Source organism: Oryctolagus cuniculus, chromosome 8 (assembly GCF_964237555.1).
Source record: "Oryctolagus cuniculus chromosome 8, mOryCun1.1, whole genome shotgun sequence".
Classification (NCBI taxonomy): Eukaryota; Metazoa; Chordata; class Mammalia; order Lagomorpha; family Leporidae; genus Oryctolagus; species Oryctolagus cuniculus.
The window spans coordinates 98,405,445-98,420,249 of record NC_091439.1 but is presented as its reverse complement, the minus strand read 5'-3'; the positions used below and the strand labels follow the sequence as shown (position 1 = coordinate 98,420,249).

Genomic DNA, 14,805 nt, shown 5'->3' with positions numbered 1-14,805 from the left:
GTTGATATCAACACTATAAAACCTGCAAAATAAGAAATATGCCTCATTTTGCTTAACCTTACATATAGACCTTAAATAACACACAACTAGAAGTATTCACAGTTAAACAGCAACAGGTGATGGTTAAATTTATACAAATGCACAGCAAGACATTCCATGATGAAGCAGACGTAGTAATTTCTGCTTTCTCAACATCTGAACCACTTCAAGACCTGGCCATTTTGATCAATTACAACACAATAGTTTATAATTACAATAAGAATTTCCTAATCAACTATAAGAAAGTATAGTAAAAAGTCTTTCTTTAGGCAACTTCATTCCCATGTGTATACATTAATTAAATATCTGCATGGAAACAAGATGTGAATTTTCTTAATAATTACATAACTATTGCATTTTGCCACTTATGGTTCAAAAATAATTTAAAAGGAGTTCATAACTCTAACCATCATACTCATATCAAAGCAAAGTAATTATACATGCTTTCCCCCAAAAAATCAACAAAAATGCTATTAATATACAGTTAATTTGCATTTTGTCAAACTCATTGATCTCTGAAACTCCCTAGCTTTATTTATCCTGAGAGTGCAGTTCTGATACTCGGAAGATATACACAGTGCTTCATTTGTGCTCTTGCTTCACTGTAAATTTAGTGATGAAAGTAAATCCTATGTGAAAATTCACTCAGTAGAACATGTTTCATTTCAAGGAACAGGGAGAAATAAAAAACGTTATTAAGAGGCTGGCACTGTGGCATAATAGGCTAAGCCTCCACCTGACTCACTGGCACCTAATATGGGTGCCATTAGTGTCCTGGCTGCTCCTCTTCTGATCTAGCTCTCTGCTTATGGCTTGGGAAACCAGTAGAGGATACTCCAAGTGCTTGGACCCCTGTACCTGTGTGGGAGACCCAGGAGAAGCTCCTGGCTCCTGGCTTCAGATCAGCTCAGCTCCGGCCGTTGCAGTCATTTGGGGAGTAAACCAGAGGATGGAAGACCTTTCTCTTTGTCTCTCCCTCTCTCTGTCTGTAACTCCACCTTTCAAATAAATCAAATCTTTTAAAAAATTTTAAATAAATGGTTATTAATATGAAATGATTTAAAACAAAAAATTTAGATTTTATTAAGAATCATAAAGTTTCACTACTCTAACAAAAATTGTCCTTTTGGAAGACATCAAATTTTCCAAGCAGCCTACTTTTCCCTTGGCTGAACCATCTTAAGCCAGGATAATAAAGCCTATTTTTCTTTCCTTTTCCTGTACCTGTTGTTGAAACAGTCTTCCTATAGTTTGCCTATTTTAAAAATCTTAAATCAAGAGTCAATAACAATCCTCTAAATTAAAAGCTGTCCAAGAAATCAATACTCCACAAATGTTTTTCTATAACCATAAATCATTGTGGAGATATCTACTGCAGAATTACAAACAAGATCTTGGGTGTTCTGAAATTCTCAGGGGAGGATTGTCTGAGTAGGGACTACAGGATAGGACACTGACAGAACTCATTTCCTAACTGCCACTTCCATGGATGCATCAGGTTTCTGTATTTATCCTATGTTTTCAAGGAAGACCCTGGAAGCCGTTCCTTGCTCTCTGCTAATTCTTAACCTCAATTTAATTGACCACTGTAAGATTCCAAGATGGTGGAATAGGGAAAGAGCAGACTGGTCTAGGCTAGAGGAAAATAGTTAAAAAAAAAAAAAGTGGAAAAACGGCATTGTCAGGGCAGAGCTGGATGGGGAAACTACAGTGGAGATTCTGTGGAAGAAGGAGAGGTGTGTGGACAGGTGTGGAAGGTGCAGACACGCAGCAACAAACACCGACACAGTTCACGACCTCAGCTGCCCAGAGCTGAAGAAAGCGCCAGCTTTGTAGAGCAAGGTGCAATCAGACTGCAGCAGCCCATGCTGCTGGTGATACTGCCAGGAGGAGAGCCTAGCAGACTGCATTATCTTTGAATCTAGCCTGGAGTCCTGAAGGGAACAGGGTGCCTGCTAACCCAGCAAAGAAAGGAGGGGCATGGTTATCGCTCCTCATCCCCCCTCACAACAGTGCCTGGCAACCAGCTGAGAGGGTGGGCACCATGTTGGACAAAAGTAGGTAGTAACTGCACAGTTCTTCTGTGCAGGCCCAGCAACTGGCAGGGGAAAGACTGTCACTTTGCCAGCAGCAGAAGCCGCAGCAGCTCGGGTGTGCTCATACCCAGCAATGGGTCAGAGGCAGAGCCATTCTGACATCAGTACCAGCTGCAGAGAATCTTCTATGTGCCTGGCATCTGGAGGGGGAAAGACCAATTGTGAAATGAGTAGGGCTGTGGCTTGTGGCTTTTGTATACTCCTGTGATCCAGGGATTATACCAGAGGGAAAACTCCATGTACCCCACTGACTTTGTGTCTTTGTGGCTGGGAGGACTGATGTGGGCCGGGGACCCACAAATGACTTAGGGGTGGAGCACCCATAAACCGCTGGCTCTGGGAACATCTCAGCCTCTCCATGGACAGGACAGGCTAGTGGGGCAGAGTGGATCCTTTGGACTCCATGACTACAGGAGCCCTGTGTCTGTAACATATCGATACAATATATAACCAACCCACAGCCAAGATCTTATTGGATAGAGAAGAGCTGGAAGCATTTCCACTAAGATCCAAAACGACACAAGAATGAACACTTTCACCACTGATATTCAATATAATCCTGGAAGTTTCAGTCAGAGCCATTAGACAAGAAAAATAAATCAAAGGAATACAATTTGAAAGAGAAAGTCAAATTATCTCGGTTTGCAGATGAGATGATCTATATATAGGGGAACCAAAACACTCCACTAATAAGCAACTGGAACTCATTGTTCTCAGATCTAGAAAAAAATGATGCTAAAATTCATATAGACACACAAGAAACCCCGAAAAGCTAGGCAATCTTGTACAAAATAAACAAAGGTGGAGACATGACAATACCAGTTGTCAGACATACTACAGGGCAGTTATAATCAAAACAACCTGGTACAGGCAAAATGAATAAATAAAAAGACATGTAGACCAATGGAACAGAATATAAACTTCAGAAATCAGTCTATACATGTACAATCAACTTATTTTTGATAAAGAGCTAAAAATTAATCCCTGGAGCAAGGACAGTCTCTCCTATGAATGGTGCTGCATGCGAAAGTATGAAACAAGACCCCTACCTTATACCTTATACAAAAATCAACTCAAAATGGATCAAAGATCTAAATATAAAACCTGATACCATCAAATTACTAGAGAACATTGTGGAAACTCTGTAAGACATTGGCATGGGCAAGGCCTTTTTGAAAAGACCCCAGAATAACAGGTAATCAATGCCAAAATGACCAATGAGATTCCATCAAGCTGAGAAGCATCTGCACTGCAAAAGAAACACTCAGAAAAATGAAGAGGCAACCAACAGAATAAGGGGAAATAACGGCAAATTATGCAACTGTTAAAGGATTAATATCCCAAATCTATAAAGATCTCAAGAAACTCAACAATAAAAACAATTCAATTATTAAATGGGCAAAGGCTTGAACAGGCACTTTTCAAAAGAGAAAATCCAAATGGCCAACAGATACTTGAAAACATGATCAGGATCACTAACCATCAGATAAATGAAAATCAAAACCAGCATGAGGTTTCATCTAACCCCAGTAGACAGTTTCTTGACAATTTCTCTTTTTTCAATCCTTGGCCATTCTTTCCTGATGCTCCCTTTATCTGTATCAACACGCAGTCTCAGTCTTGTTATTTCCTCTTATTTTTTTGTTTTTTTTTTTTTCTCATATGTTGTTATTGTACTGAATTAAAAGTTTATCCATCTTTGTCTCTGAACACATTTCTGAAAGATTTAAAACACATGCATTGGTAAGGAAAGAAGGAGAATAACAGAGGGGAAATAAGATATGGACTCAAAGCCAAGATAAATTTATTTGAGTGGAAAAATAAAATTTGTAGAGCTGGCCAACTGCCAGCGTTCGCTCAGACTGAACAGGAATTTAGTTATGGGCTGGGTTTATATAGCATAAGCAGGTAAGGGCCATGGGGACTGGGGTATGGCTGAGCCAGCTCTTCTGAGGCTTTTCAGCCTTCCTCTCTGTGGCCAGTTTTTTTGGGAAAAAAATGCAGGGGGTGGAATAGAGAACAATACAGGGCTTGGAGCTGCAGCTAGTCTCTTGAAAGAAAGCAGGGCCAAAAGGGTCCTTCAAGGAATTATATCTGTTTCCAGGCAAGGAGCTAAAATAACTGAGGCTTATGTCTCTGTTCCATCATGCATTGCTTTAACATTGACACCACTGGCACACTCCAAATCTAAAGCTACAACTCTAATATTTTTTCAAGTTCCTGACTTGTACCATGGTTTCAATTGCCTACTAAGTACCTACAGGCCCACAGCCTCTCAACAGTCCTAATGGAAAATTGTTCTTCACTAGCTGCAACATCAACCTGAAAAACCAGTTAGTCTCCCTATTTTCCTGATCTTAGTTAAATGCCATACACTCAACCACCTAAGCCAGAAGACACACACATTACCTATAATATCCTTTAAGATTCACTGAATTCACTAGTCAGTGAGTTTTACTGTAGAAAATAGAGGAAGAAAAAGCTGTTTACACCTCTGTGGACTGAACTACATTTTATACCGGAAGTGCAGCATAATGGTAAACAGAATAATCTCTGAAGAAAATGGATTTTTGTTTTTTGCATAACAAATTACTAGCAATTTACTGATTTAGAAAAATATGCATTTATTATTGAACAGATATTGTTTGTCAGGGGTTTTGGCATAGCTTACTCTGTCTTCTTCAAGAACTCTCTAAAAGCTGCAACAATGTGTTGGCCAGGGATGGCAAATCATTCATTTCCAGTCTCCACGTCGCTGTCAAGAATTAGTTCTATACAGGATATTGGACTGAGTGTCAAGAATTAGTTCATTACAGGATATTGGACTAAGGACTTCAATTCTCTGCTGGTTGTAGGCCAGAGGCTACCTTGAGTTCTTTGCCACTTGAGCCTCTAAAGTATGGCAGTTGGCCTCATCAATACCAGATGGAATTTATGAACAGTAGAGAAGTCACAACTTCATGTCACCTATTCATGGATGTGGCATTCTAGAACATTTGCTGTCCTTGCTGGACCAGTCAGTTATCAAGTAGACAAGATTAGGCAGGGTATGTGTGGTAAACAATATCCTAAAAATGATCCCCATAAGATTCTCATTTTCTAGTTATTCAAACGCTGCTATGAAGCGAGTTTTTTTGTTGTTGTTGTTGTTGTTGTTTTGTTTTGTTTTTTTGTTTTTTTTGACAGGCAGAGTGGACAGTGAGAGAGAGACAGAGAGAAAGGTCTTCTTTTGCCGTTGGTTCACCTTCCAATGGCTGCTGTGGCCAGCGCACCGCGCTGATCTGATGGCAGGAGCCAGGTACTTATCCTGGTCTCCCATGGGGTGCAGGGCCCAAGCACTTGGGCCATCCTCCACTGCACTCCCTGGCCACAGCAGAGAGCTGGCCTGGAAGAGGGGCAACCGGGACAGAATCTGGCGCCCCGACCGGGACTAGAACCCGGTGTGCCAGTGCCGCTAGGTGGAGGATTAGCCTAGTGAGCCGCGGCACCGGTCATGAAGGGAGTTTTAATATGGAATTTAAGTTACTAATCAACTAGCCACAATTCATAGTAGGGAGATTATCTGCCAGGATTACATACAGGGGTCAATCTAATCACACAAATCTTTAAAAGCCAGGAATTTTCTCAATGGTGTCCCGTATGTGAGACAAAAATGGAGAACAGAGAAGAGCTGAGGCAGAATGGGAGGCCAGCAATCTTCCACCTGCTACACTGGTGATGAAGACTGAGAAAGGGAGCCGGGAATGCGGACAGCCTCTAGAAACGCAAACCATCCCTGATTTACAGCCAACGAGGAAACAGGGCCTCAGTCACAGGAGCTGACTCCAGCGAAACACCTGAAGGACCTAGAAAGGCTTCCTCCCAAAGACTCCTGGAAGTACACGCCCTGCTGAAACCTGCATGTTGACCTTGTGAAACCCTTAGCAGTCACACTGTGCCCAGACATTTGTCCCAAAGAAATGATAAGACTATGAAGTTTCATTGTTTCAAGTTCAAAGAACATATTTTCTTAGATTTGAAGATTAATATTGATCCGATGGCTTATAGTTTGAATTCATATTTAACTCTCAGATGGCTCTGATTAATTTCTGCACAGGAAAAGTGTAATATGTCTTGCCATCTCCATTGTTCTCAGATTATAATAAGTGTCCTCTATCTTACCCTCACATTTGGACTCTTACATTAGAGTTTAAAAATTTGTTTTAAATTTTTTTCATGAATTCATCTTGTCAAATGGTCATAAACTAATCATGTTCTTATTTTTCTTGCTGAATTCAATTCTTTTTTTTTTTTTTTTTTTTTGGACAGGCAGAGTAGACAGTGAGAGAGAGAGAGAGACAGAGAGAAAGGTCTTCCTTTTGCCATTGGTTCACCCTCCAATGGCCACCGTGGCCAGCGCGCTGCGGAAGGCGCATCGTGCTGATCCGAAGCCAGGAGCCAGTTTCTTCTCCTGGTCTCCCATGGGGTGCAGGGCCCAAGCACTTGGGCCATCCTCCACTGTACTCCTGGGCCACAGCAGAGGGCTGGTCTGGAAGAGGGGCAACCGGGACAGAATCCGGCGCCCCAACCGGGACTAGAACCCGGGTGCTGGCACCGCAAGGCAGAGGATTAGCTTATTGAGCTGCGGCGCCAACCAGAATTTAAATCTTAATAGGACACTGCAGGTCCTTTCTTGAGGGAACTGTAATGAGAACAAGTAATGGATTTGTGTGAAATGTAGATGTTATTCTTAAGTGAACTTGTTTCTATTTTTATAACAAAATCAATTATTCTCAGCGATTTATATTTCTCTAGAGAATGAGTTACAAAGGGTCTTCAAAAAGTTCATGGAAAATGCATATAATGGACAAACTACGCATGGATTTCAAAAACTTTTTGCACCAAAATAAACTTATCTTGTAACTCTGTCTCCCCATGAACTTTTGGAAGACCACTTGTTTATATTACTTTAATTGACTGAAGTTTTGGTGTTGCTCTTCAGCTGTAAGTACTATGTGATAACTTGGATTCTTGGATAATTTTGCCTTTTTTATACTTAATTCTCAGTTACTGACCATCACTCCTTATTCACAACTTATCCATTGATTTTCATGATTCTAGAATTTATTTTACACAATTTATAGCAAAAATAATGTTTCTGTGTTTTTTCTCTTATTGAGATATCCTTAGTTTTTAAGGAAATAAAATTCTCTCCATACTTTCTAAATGTAAAGAATCTCCTGCTTTATCATTGTTATTATGTATATTCCCCAGCCACTCTGTCTAATACAAATAGTCAGAGAGGATGATTCGCTTTTTAGTAATTCTGTGATTCGACCATCTCTGTTCACCTTAACCTTGTCATAATTTCTTTAAAAATAACAAATAAATAAGCAAATAAAACCTTAAATTACCTGTGAATTCTCATTTTGAGAGGGGCTTCTTCAAATACACACATTCTTCTATCCTGAAAGTCCTTCCCAGCCTTACCATTTCTTGAACCTTCAGATTCCAAACATTTCATATAGGATAAATCTGAGTGCCCACCCCACGTCCACCAGAAGCGGAAGTGGATAATGCTGCCAGGTGCTATCTGGGCAAGTCCCCATGGGCTGTGGGCGATCACACGGCTGGGGGTTCTTTTTGGTACCAAACCACCATAGGGTGGATGGTTTTAGTATTTTAACACTTGCTCTGTAAACTGCATTTGTGGGCAGGAATATGAAGAGTCTCATAAATCCCTAACGTTCTAGGATCATCATGTTTTCATCCATTTAAAAGTCAATCCAAAAACCTAAAAAATAAGCAAACAAACAAACAAACAAAAAACCATCTCTATGCATTCTGTGATTGCTCAGTGAATACTTGGTGTACCCAACAACAATCTCAAGGCAAAGTGTCTAAATATCATCAGAACACACCATAGTTATCACTTGTACTAGTCTCCTTGTGCTACAACAAAACCACAGACTGGGCACCTTCGACTATGGTCATAATTTATTTCTTACAGTTCTGCACCTGAGAAATCCAAGCTCAGGCAAACATCAGGTAAGTTTCTATGGTCCCTTCCCTGGGCTTGCAGGTAGCGGCCATCTTGCTGTGTGCTTGCATGGCCTCTTTGTTGGAATCTCTCTCTCTTAGAAGAGCACTATTGCTCCCACAAAGGCTACACTTTCATGACCTTAACTAAATTTAATTTTTTTTTTCAGGAACGGGTGTGTAGCCAAGCATTTAAGATGTCCACATGCTATATCAGAGCACCTGGTTCAGTTCCCAATTCCGCCTGCTGAGCCCAGATTCTGGCTAAGGCAGACCCTACAGGGCATCACTGATGTCTCAAGTAACTGAGCTGCTGCTACTTATGTGGGACACCTAGATTGACTTCCCAACTTCTAGCTTTAGCATTGGCCCAGAACTGGCCCTTGCAGGCATTTGGGAAATGAACCAGCAGATGGGAGCTCTCTAATAAACATTAAATTTAAAAAACAAATGAAATTTTCTTCAAATATCATCACATGTAAGATGGAGTTTCAACATGATTTGGGGGAGAACATAATTTAATTCTTCATATTACTGATTTCATAAATACAGCATTTTCACCAGAAATATTTTATTTTCAGTATCTTGCTTCAAGCTTAACTTTGCTGCCAAACTGAAATGAAGAACAGAATCTATTACCAACCTTGAAATTTAGTCTAGGGCTCAAAGGGCTAAGATATTCACTCTAGTACATTCTCATTTATATAAATGACTGGAAAAAATAGAAACATATCAAAGATGTAAATGAACGTACAGCCAGCAGCCAGAATGATCCAAATGGATTTGGAAAAGCTTGGTAAACACAGTTCTATGGTAATAGAGTATGGTTTTGACAGATGTGTAATATGCTATTTGGCCTGCAGAAGATATCTCTGGTCATTTAAAAGAAAACAATTGGATACCATTAGGATAATGCCAGTATTAAAAAAAATGAATCATGAAACAGCCAAATAATGTTTGCTCACCTTCACAACACATTATAAAATGTGAAGCACATATAATTGTGTTCTTAAGCATTCTCCTTTAGTTTTAATCATAACAAGCAGGGATGATCTTTAAAACTGTTAACAGCTGATACAGTACAGACAACAGGCAGCCAGTCAAAACATTGGATAAGAGTTCTACAGGCTTTGCTGTACCATGGAACACTGTAGTTTATTTTGTGCTACTGGGGCATAGGAAGAGGGGAAAGGTGGCAGCCCGGATGGTAAAGGATCATCAGACAGGTGAAAAGTAGAGTTTGAGGCAGGCATTTGATGAAGTAGTTGAGAGATCACCTTGGGTTACTGCATCCCATAGCACAGTGCCTGGGTGCAAGCCCTGGCTCAGACCCTGACTGTCACTCCCTGCTTTTGCACAGCTAGGTGGCAGCAGATGATGGCTCAGTAGTTGGATCCCTACCAGTCCTGTAAGAGACCTGGATAACATCCCAGTTCCTGACTTCCTGGTCAGGCCCAGACTGTTGTGGCCATTTGGGGAGTAAACCAGTGGATGGAAATTCTCTGGCTGTCTCTGTCTCTCTGAGTCTCAAATATTTCTTAAAAAGTGGACTTTTCGCATCCAGTACAGAATATTTCAATATTGTAACTGTACCAGTGTGTGCCAGCTTAATATCGGCCCTAGCAATGACTGAGTGCTAATGGAAAGGCTCCTTTGAATATATATGCTTTCTTCCAAGATAACCCAAGTATAACATGTGAGTTGACAATAATCATCATATACAGTAAGTAACATATTTCAGCACTTCATAAATGGAAAGAGGGAAACTAAAAATAATTCTATTTAAATCATTACAAGAGTGGTTTTAAAGACCAATGAATGAATTATATTTGTGTATATGACTACTGTATATCTGCATATATCAACATATATACATGTAAGCTGCTATATATATTTTAAAGTGAGTATATATATATATTTTTATATAAATATCAAAATCACACTCCCCATGTTGTTTTCTGCCTAAATTGCTATTAGAAAAAAAATTCTCAGGTTTCTCACTATTCGATTCCTATTTTCATTTTCAATGATTTCTCATTTAAAACAAGTCAGAACGTGTTGGGAGAAAAAAATAAATCAGAATGCATTTATTCACATATTTTATAGCAAAACTCTATAGTGAACACCATCTTAAAGTTACCCACATATAAAACATGTCAATGGAATTTTATCAGTGATAGTCTAATACTGTGAAAACATAAAATGAAAAAAACAGGATTTTTGTCTAAGCACGCATAGGCAAGATACAGCAGAAATGATATTTGCTTATCAACATTCCTGGTAATTTGGACACCAAAACAAGTGAAAAATGAAAATGAGAAGTTGTTTTTCCCTAGATAAATCAAATTCTCATTATTTTAAAATGTAAAATATTATTTTAAAAATGATAAGCAAAATTTGGTGTCATGTTTACATGGAAATAACACAAACTTTGGGTCACACTATATATTTTGTCTCTCAGAACCCCAGATATTATATTGATTCCACCAAACAACCAAAATGGAAGAATATGAATACATATGCTACTATGTGGACTGAGCTAAGATTCCCACCCCCCATTTTGTGTTTTCCTTAATTTTCAATCAGTGCCTAGATTCTGTGGTCATATCAATTTCTAACACATTGATGTGACCAGTTCATTGATCATACAAGGTATAGAATATAATCAAATGCAGTTCTAGAAGTATTTTTACCTCCCATTCCCAAGTTAAATTTTATTCAGTGGAAGTAATTTTTCTCTTTGCCTAAAACGGAAAATATCATCAATATTATGAGATCTATTTCCATTTTGAGGTAATGGAAATTTCTGGGCAATTTTAGGTCATAAGCAGTTTGATTCCAACAATTATAAAATTAGATGTTAATTCATGCTTCAATTTTTCTTCAAAAGCATGACTTTTCATCATGTCATCCCAGTCCATTTCTGCTATAAATGACAGCCACCTGCCTTGGTAGAAATGATGTGATCATTGAGCTCCTACAATACTAACTTATTTCCCTAAATACTGTGTCAAATTTTAGATGCCATCACGATCAAATCAGGGGTGTTGAGTAAAACTAAGGGTAAGACTATTTTAACATGCACCAGTGATTTTGAGCTTTCTAGGTTGACTGACAGGGAGGTTCTATGGTGTCCTTAAAAAGAATCTCATGGCTGAAGCCCATTTGTTATATCATGCACTGGTAAAGAATTGATTTACCAATATGGGTATGCCATCTTTATTGCTCTCCCTCTGGTTTATTGTCTGTACCATGTAATAGTTAAGACCATGAATGCTGATGTTAAATGAATGTTGATGTTAAATAAACTTGATCTTAAATCTTACACCTTTTATTTACCAACAAAATCTTTAAGCAAATTAATTTACTAAGCTCTAAAGTGAGTGTCTGGCAATTAAACTGAAACATTCAACGTTTCCAATGAAGGAGTGAACTTGTAGAAGAATTGAAAGCTTGAACAGAAGCTCTGATCATGACAGGTTTAATTTTAATGTAAAGGCAGATGTATTTATGTCCAGAAAAATTTTAATAGCTTCCAAGAAAATGCCTAAAAATCACCAGTGTTGATATCATTAACAGCAGAATTCATCAGCATTGTCCTGTCATTTCAATAACCCCTAATTTCTTGTAATTTAGCTATGATTCTCTTTGGACCTTTTCTCTGCAGCTCTATCAAACTTTTGCAAGATGTAATCTACCAAACCTAAATGGTTTCTATATTTGAACTTGATTTATACATGTGTAAGTTGAAAAATAAATATTGTGTATCTCAGAGGATTATAATGAGAAATATGATAAAAATTTTAGCACAATGCTTATATTGTTGATATCATCATTTTTTGTTTTGTTTTCAATGTTGGTTGAAAGATCTTCCTGACTCAACATCCTTGAGTAGAGCTTAAGTGTTAAACATCTTGTAATCAATCACTGTGCCTAAGAGGAAGAAGCTGACCTCTCCAACTCAAGATTTCCTAGAGTACATTCTTCATTTGCAACTGAACACCATCTTGAAATAACACTATTTCAAACACTGGGCATAAAGATTCTGAATTATCATTCAGTATTTTCTAGAACCTATCATTTGCAATCAATTATGTCCACAAACTCTGTAGTGTCATTCTCTCTCCATATAAGTAGATAAATATATGATTGATATAGAGAAATCATATCCATCATATCCAATCATCTTCATTTCTAAGGGCATTACCATAATACAGAAAAGATGAAATGTAGATGACAACGTATTTAACTCATACAAAATAGGCAGTAGAGTGCTGGTCCATAGTAGGTTTTCAATTCCAATTACTTTTTTCCCATAAGGTTTTCAATATAGTTGTAGCTCCAATTGGTGTCCTTGTAATAGCGCCTATCTGGTAACTTTGCTACAGGTAGCTCTGAATTCTCACCTATATAACATTCGGTTGTCAAAGTAATCTTCCTAAAAGAGCCTTCTGAGCATGACATTACAATTATCAGAAACTCCCATCAGCCACAGAATAAATTTGTGCCTTTCTCCCCAGGAATTCAAAGTTCTCCACATTCTATCCATGTCTAACTGCCTAATGTTACCTCTTACTGCCTCTCTCTTTATACATTACTTTCTAAGGAAACAGAATTAGTTACTGTTTTCATATTCTGTTTTTACTGTTTGTCTATCCGGCTAAAATACTTGTATCCCCATTTTTACCTACTGTAATGGTACTAGTCTTTCAATGTGATATTCAAATATCACACTGGGAACAGAGCAGTGGCCAAAGAAAGTGGTCCTACCTCCTTTACACCTGTTTTAAGGGTGAATTGTCCATAGTCTAGCTTGAGTTATGGTTTTTTATATATTTCATTGAACTCTGGTTAATTTTCTTGGCTCCCCCAACCTGATTCAGACATGATAACAACTTTTAAATCCAAGAAAATAAAAATGCAAGAAAATGAAAACCACTAGCTGAAAATTCAGGCCTGAGTAAAATATTCACCTCTTGTTCATAGCAACACGACTTCATAACATGGATGCATCAAAGTCTCCACTGTTATCTTAAAAGAAATAAAATAATATTGTAGCTTTAAAATTGCACTTGCTACTTAACCAATCAATAAGTGCTTCATTTCATTTTCTTGCCTATTAACTTTTTTAAAGTCCTGACACTAGGAAAATATATATGTTTTCATTAGGAATCTACTTTATAAACCTGTAAAAGTGACCTTGTTACATGAAAAAATGCATAGATATAGATACAGACATATAGCAACCACTATAATGCATTTACAATGAGTTTTAGAACAGCTCATGGACTAAGTAAGAGTAGAATGACTTCCTTAGTCTCTAGAAATCCAGAGAATTTTCTGTCTCTAGGACAACTATTTTTTAACATTGCATTCTTCCAATGAAGATATGTCTCTCAGACCTCCTGGGTCAATGGATTACTCACTTCTATTCACACTTCCTGCAACTCAGATTATCCTGCTGCTTACCTTCCTACATGCAAAGCAGAATCTCCTCAGCTTGGCTGACTAGAGCATCACCTTGGTACACGTTAACCAAACAGATCATTAAATAAAGCTTCATAAAGGAAAGTACATCATCCCCCTATAGGGAAAAAGGGAAACACTGATTCACACATGAGCAGTCTAGATTTTGCTTGGTTAGGGATTTTATGTCCAGAGCAACCTGAAAGGGCAAAGTATTTCTCATGCCAAATTTTACACAACGTAACTGACCAATTAAAAAAACAAAGGAGTCAGCATTTATGTGTGTCCCTTTAGGAGGCATCATGTCAGCAAGTTATTCTTCCTTGCACAGTTTTAACACACCATTAGGCAGCATCTGTGGTCAGACTGATGTTTCTATGGCTTTTCTTTGCTGTTCCCAGCACCTTTGAACCCTAGATCAGCAAAAGAACACCCAAAGCCCTGGTAATCACAGGAAGTAACAAGGATCATTTGGAAGAGCACTGGACCCAGAGCGAGAGTATTTATTCTATTTTATAACATGGTTGATCAATTACTGTGTGGCAGCTGTTGGGAAAATTCCAGTTCGAGTTTCATGAAACAGATAGTAATAACATTGGGAGAAGAAAGAGACAAATGCAAAAGCAAGTAACTCTAACTGAATGCAGAACATGAGATATTGGCAAAATACTAGAAATTGCCCAGATGTCAGAGGTATTTTATGGGTCCATTTTGTACCTGACTGGTTGTTTAAATTTTTCTATTCTCTTAAACATTACCACTTACTCTATAGAGTTTACAGCTGGGTATCAACTAGATCAAGGCCCTTCTTTATGTCTGCTTATCATATCCTGTACAAAAACTAAAACCTTCAGATCACTTAGGAAGACTTTGTCTTCATTTTTTTTTATGCTACTACAAAATATATGCTGTTATACAGCACCAAGGTAATAAATTCTGGCGAACAGAATTGTTACTTGGAGCTATTTTCTAAGCAAGTCTTGTATGTGTTTATGTGTGTCTACATGTGTGTGTGCAATTAAGGCAAATATGAAGGTTTACCATAAATTGTAACTGGAATAAATTACATATCCACTTCAATTCAGACAAAAGAACAAATCTCAAGAAATTCCAAAATGGACATAGAGGACAAGCATGTTGCTACTAGTCTTAATAATGATCTAATCATTGCAAAAATGAATACCCC

General features: G+C 38.1%; 1 long non-coding RNA gene across 9 annotated transcripts in view; it reads right to left on the bottom strand.

The window, feature by feature from the left end:
* The window catches only part of LOC103350790 (uncharacterized), a 772,648-nt gene that overhangs the window by 195,221 nt on the left and 562,622 nt on the right, over positions 1-14,805 (bottom strand). For 2 of the 9 annotated variants that reach the window (XR_011378434.1, XR_011378428.1), the window contains exon 15: positions 13,623-13,737. The exons of 5 other annotated variants lie outside the window; for them this stretch is intronic. This is a non-coding gene — a long non-coding RNA (uncharacterized lncRNA). Of the gene's footprint in view, positions 1-12,713; positions 13,738-14,805 lie in introns of those variants that run through there. 2 more of the 9 variants (XR_011378437.1, XR_011378427.1) reach the window with 2 other exon arrangements.